Consider the following 6,508-nt stretch of genomic DNA (forward strand, 5'->3'; position numbering starts at 1 on the left):
TAGTGTTGATGCTAACCACAGATCACAGTTACTGCTAATATAAGAGCATCCAAACATTATGATTAATGGTTTCATTCATTCATCGTGACTTTTCCTGGTTTGAACATCAACTGGGTCACTTCCAATTTCTGACTTCACTCCTCTGTCCAGCTGCATTGCTGAAGACGTTGTGCAGTTCTCTGTTTATCAAGACAAGCTGCTCTAATGCTTTTCACTGACATAGAGTTGGGAAAGAGGAAGAGGAGGAGGAGAAGCTGGTTATTAAAAATACGATTTGCCAAATGAGTCACATTAAAGTGAAGGTTTGGAGAGGTCCAAAACAACATCTGCTTTGAGCTCATCCTGATATCCTGATTACATCAGTTACATCATGTGAAGTCAATGCAATGATAAAAACTGTACTTCAGCAGGCCATCACTTTATTAACAGACTAACAGCTATTACAAATCAATCACCACCCACAGCCACGCCTTCTGCTCTAAGAGTTGTTTTTATTTTTTTAGGCAGCGAGGGATTTATACGACATATCATACAGTTTGCAGGTGTAGCGAGCACATGAAGCACGGTGGCTTACCAACATCAGAGCATAACAAAATGCTTAACAAATATTTGGCATCGGATAAAATAAAACAGGTTTGAGAAAATAATCATTGGTCTTTTTTCAAAGCGTGCTCTCTTTTTTTGTCTTGTTTTGAAAGCTGCACTGTACAAAAGTCATAGCCATAGAGGAAAAGAGCAGAGTTTACACCTCTGCAATCCACCACCAAAGCAGCGGCATGCTGATTAGGGGCAAATAAAGTGAGCAACATTTTTTTTGATTGTTTAAAAGAAAAACAAAACTGCATGAAAAAGAGCTTCGCTCCCTGTCTTGTCAGTGTTCCCTTCAGAAACAGCAAAAGATTTGAGTTTTCAAAGTCACATGCAACCACGAATGTATTGTCTTTTAACTGTGTCTGGAGTTCAAAACCTTGCCTTCAATCATGGCAAAGTGAATTCACTACACAGGCTGTACACAAGCAGATGTGAGGGGAGAGCAGCTCGGCCGACTCTCCGTGGAACTGCCGTAGAGGGATGAAAAAAATGCAGCTTGCTCGCAATAAATAGCAACATCTGATAAAAATGGTACAATCATTATTTTGTTTATGAATTCCTAATGACTATCCCAACAGCCTCATTGTGGCTAACCAAAAATAAATAAATAAACGCATTAAGTTCTACTTAAAGCAAAACAAAACAGGTCGGGAACAAACAATTCAGCCAATTTTGCATAATGGTAACATTTTTTCTTCCTTTTTGCTTTTGTTCATTCCTGCTGAAGCTTCTGCCTTCACAAAACATTGCTCAAGTTAATTCAATACCAAACAAGTGAATTTATTTTTACTGTATCCTGTCCCTTGTGACTAATTACTGTACAACTGTGAATTTCCCAACTCGGGGACTAATAAAAGCTATATTATCGTATCTTAAGAGATGTTTCACCCCAGGACAATAAAGAGGGTCATGGAGCTTCCTTACAATAAGCCAATAAATTTCACCTGTATCAAATAGCATTGCTGTGGGAGTGATCTGACTGATAAATCCTTAAGCATACAAGCCAGTTATCCAACTCACACTGCGTTAAGGTTAACTCCCACTGCACAGGGTTGAGGAGATCTAAGGGACACGAAAGCATGGAGATGTCTGACTGGCGGCCTGCTCACTGGCTGAGCTGCAGGCTCAGTTTTCAGTCTCCTGCATGCGAATCATTAGAAAGCGACACCAGCAGGAGCTGCAGGGTGTCTCTGGTCTACAGAGTGATCGACTGACAACTCTGAAACAGTGCAGGACCACTGAAGAACGGCAGACGGCAAGAAGGAAGAGAGCGAGAGCTAGCTGGGGCACGCCTCATTAGCACCATCCGAGAAGTAAGGGGAAGGGGCAGCGTAGGCTTCCCACTGACCTCTCTGTGACTGGTGATGTCATCAAAATGTTCCCATTTGTGACTGGGACTGTGCAGGGATTGAAGGGTAACAGCTGGAGCAGGGTTTGAGTCGGTGACCTTCTAATCACGAGTCTGCAGGCCTACCACCTAACAGTCACAGAGAAGTGCTCAATCACATTCAAACGGGAAGAACACAGAGTAATCATACCTTTGCAAGCTGTGCGCACACACACAGACACACACATACCTTTCTCTTATCACACATTTGTCAGTTGAGCTTTACTGTGAGGACAAAATCAAAGGCTGATTGGCCTATGGCCCCCTGTCACTGGGAAAACTATGACAGGATTTGTTTAAGTAGAGCGTAGTCAATATAGTTAAAAGACAAAACAACAAAAACACACGTATACATACATTCATTATATATACATGTATAGATGGAAGGAGGTAGGTGTGCGTGTGTGTGTGTGTGTGTGTGTGTGTGTGTGTGTGTGTGTGTGTGTGTGTGTGTGTGTGTGTGTTTCAAGCATATAGGTCAGACTGTCTGTGATCTGGAGCCTGGGAGGGGGCCACATGTTACCAAAAGCACAGAGCAGGTGTTCTAATAATTGTCCTCAGATCAGCTGACAACTGTTGCTCTCAAAGCACTGCAGCCTGTGAAATGAATGCTGCGTGTCCTTTTAAGTATTTCAGTCATCGAGGCTTCCTCTGTCTCTGTCCTCTACAGCTGACAGTTGTCAATGACAGAAAACTGTGAGTAACATAATAACAGCTACCTAAAAACACACAACCCCTTTCACAGGTGAAGAGCGGTCAGGGCCAAAGCTGCTACATGTCTGAAGGCTGAAGCTCTCTGGTGAGTGCCAGCTTCTCCATTATTCACACTACTCACCTCCACCCATGGCCCCTCTTTGTGCAATGACAGCGCTGAACATAGACAGTGTGATTGCATCTGACTGAGCCGTGCCAACTGTCCCATTTGATACTGGCCCTGACTGAGACTCCTCACTCAGCTCACCAGAGGTCAAGAGGTCGACTGACGCAGAGTGGCACATACAGACCGTCCCCAGAGCACGACCAGGTGACGGAGAGATGATACCAGATGAGAAAATGAATGTATGCAGCTGGTCAGACAGAGGGGAGAAGGGACAGACAGGATGGGTCACAAGGGTGGGGAGGGCGAAAGTGATTGTTCGGATACATCAGCAGGTAGCTATTTTGGGTTTTAATTAACCCTCCAAATACCACAAGTCTACACACACATGCAACTAGATATATGGACACACAAGTCTCTATGCTGTCCTGAGAAAAACTAAGTACACTTAAATACAACCATTACTGCTTCTGTAGGAATTCAAAGGGTAAGTAACTGCCAGATGCTGCTAATCAAATGCACTTGATTAGTTGATCATAAAGTGTGGCCACCACTCTAAAAGCAGACGTTTGGGTAGTTTAGTCTGAAGCTCTCATCTGTGTGCTAACACAATCCCACAATCTTCCAGCAAATTCACCAAAGGTCAGACCCTGAAATTTCAAAAACACTGCCAACTGCCAGTGCTACCCCCGAGGCTCGTGGTAGACATACCTATAGCATCAATTTCAAAATCCTGCGTTGCCTTGTTCTAAAGATTTTCAGAAAAACGTAACCCCTGACCTTTGACCTTTAGGTCGAGGTCACTGAGTTTCGAACTCATCCTGGATTTTAAGGTCAGTACACCGATGGTATCAATTTGAAGCTTCTACGTCACCTCGTTCTCCAGTTATCACGTTTTACTTCAGTTACAAGCAGCTGAATCCATTAGTTTAATCAAAATATCTGAACCAAACCTGATGCCAAACCATCCAATGGATGTGAAAGCATCTACTTAAAGAGCAAAAGGGTTTATCTCATTCTAGTGCTACCAGATAAATTAATAAAGTTCATCATCTGGGGAACATGAAAGTTTGCACATTCACTATTTATCGAGATACAGTAGTAGACACACTGGAAAGAATAAATCAGTGTAGCTTCATTCTGTCTGAGTTTTTTTTTAGATTCAGATCAAATATTTTACATTGCATTTATTAGAGAGCCTCCTCAAAAAGCACTGTTTATCACTCTAATTACCATTAAGTACAACAATAGTATACAGCGACTTGTTTACAATGCAACTAATCCCAGGAGCAGCACGAGAAGGAATACTAAAGTGTTTGACTTACACGAGGTCAGCATGTTAACCTTTACTCTGCATCAATAGATGGGGCCCGCTGTCCCATTTGATAGAGGCTAAAAGATTTAAGCTTTAAAGTGTTGAACTGTCATCCAATTAAGATTCAGATTATGTGTTTGTTTCATGGTTATGAGATGTAAATATAATCAGGAGCACATCTGTTATTTCTAAATCAATGCAGTTAATGTAGATGCAGGATTTTTGTTTTGCAGCTTTTCACACATACGCACGCATGCACACACATTTCACCCACTACTGTGTAGCTCCAGGAGGCAGGTTGGACACATCTTGATGTATATCTTTATCAAAACTGAGTCGTATTACCATAATTGTCAGCTTTTTACTGTATCTTGTCTCTTTAACATCATTTTGGTTGTATTTTTAGATCTGCAGCCTGCTTGAGATTCAACACTGGTAATTAAATAGACAGAGATTCACCATGCCAAATAAACTGATGTCTTTTCCCGGGAACTCTGCAAAGACTGTCAGATGAACCTAAACACTCACACAAGCACAAATACACACTCCTGAAAACAAGGAGATGCAGAACGCGTCCTGATTACTGCTATTGTCACAGACTGACCAGTGAAGTCGTAAGGAAGCTTAAAGGGATGATTACTGAAACAGTGCAAAGTTTATCTGTCTGATAAATAAAGACAGGAGGAGAATGTGAGAGGAATGAAATGTGTGTAATCGAGTGTGTGTTTCTGTTTGTGCATGTGTGTGTGTGTGTGTGTGTGTGTGTGTGTGTGTGTGTGTGTGTGTGTGTGTGTGTGACTGAAAGAGAGAGAGAATCAGTGAGATAATGACCTACGTGATTGATAATCGATGGCCTCCCTCTCTTCTTGTCTTGTGTTTCTGTTCTGGGGTTGTGTTTTAATGTCGCTCCTCTGCTCGCTGACCTCATTAAAGGATCTGGTTACCCTCAAACAGCTTTTTAATTTAGCCTAATGATTTTTTGCATAATAGATCAGATACTTGGTAAGCCCCAGGGAGCAGCCCTCTTCTTCAAGGTGCCTTTATAGTGAGAGGAGCTGAGGTTGGGGAGGTTGTTATTGTTCTATACGTGTTTTCATTTAATGCTGGCTGTCTTTCTTTAGATGGTTGGCTTCTTACTAAATAAAAATGTCAATGCAGTTCCCTCCTAACTCATATTTCTCTTTAGCCAGATTGAATTATTCTGTGAAAATATGGCAATTATTGCTAGCTGAAAACGAATCACTGATTGCTTTGCGAGAAAAAACATGCATATAGCATATTTAAGGAATGCTTTTTTAATATATATTTTCTTTGCTTGCAATTGCTTTATCGTGTTTAGCCTTACAAATGCAGACAAATAAAGCTGTTGGCATATATAACATCCTGATATTAATAACATTGGCAGCATTATTCATCTTACTTTTGCTTAACACAAGAACAAAAGTTAACATTACCAAGGGGGAAGCTCACTAACACTTACTGTCAGACTTTACAACAGAAATAAATATGTTTACAAGCATCTAAAACGAAAGTTTGGTCTCCAGCATCAATCCCCAACCCCACCTTGTGATAATTGTACACAGGGCATGAAAATTGTTTAACACAAATATTTAAATTGTCTTAAAGTTACGCATGACAGGTGGATGATGAGCTGTCTACTAGACCTCCTCTCACTACTTCTAGCCTGTACCTCTCTTGATTGTTAAAATATACCTTCCTGTTCTTTTAATTGGAGCCCAATCACAACCCATCCAAAAAGTCAGTGCTCCAGGTTTTCTGAATGTGATTTTAGCACTTCATCACTTAATTAGCAGGTTTCTGTCTGTACAGTGTTTACAAGGATTGCAAGTATTAGCTAATAACTTATCACTCGTTCCTCTAGGCTTGGAAAAAAACAAAACAAGACGCTAAAAATGAGATGATGTTGTAGTGGCTACATCTGTCTTTTACAGTCTGCAGAAGTACTGCAGACATGTCACCCTCCAGTGATGGCCAAAGGTCAAGAGCTTTAAAAGGAGTCCACAAACTAACTCCAGGGGCTAACTCCATCTTTTACATTTAGCTTTAGATATGATTTTGACCACTAACTTTCCTTTCTATTGTTTGCTGTTGACAAAAATGCAGGTAAAGTATTTCTTTGTTAAAAGATAATGTGCCCTGTTATTAAAAGTGGTAAGAATTATTTATTTGGTTGTCTAACTGAGCAGGATAAACCTCTGTCATAAACAACTAGAGAATATTGTTTCATCAGACACAAAATTATGCAGAGCATTCAATCTCAGGTTCATATGCATTTCTCAGTGAGATGTCTTGGGAACTTAGCGTATTCAGAGCTTCCTTGTGTGCACAGTGAATGAACTGTCACACACAAAACACAAGTGACGAATGGAACTCAAAA

The sequence above is a fragment of the Aulonocara stuartgranti genome, assembly GCF_965226115.1.
Source record: "Aulonocara stuartgranti genome assembly, chromosome: 16".
NCBI lineage: Eukaryota > Metazoa > Chordata > Actinopteri > Cichliformes > Cichlidae > Aulonocara > Aulonocara stuartgranti.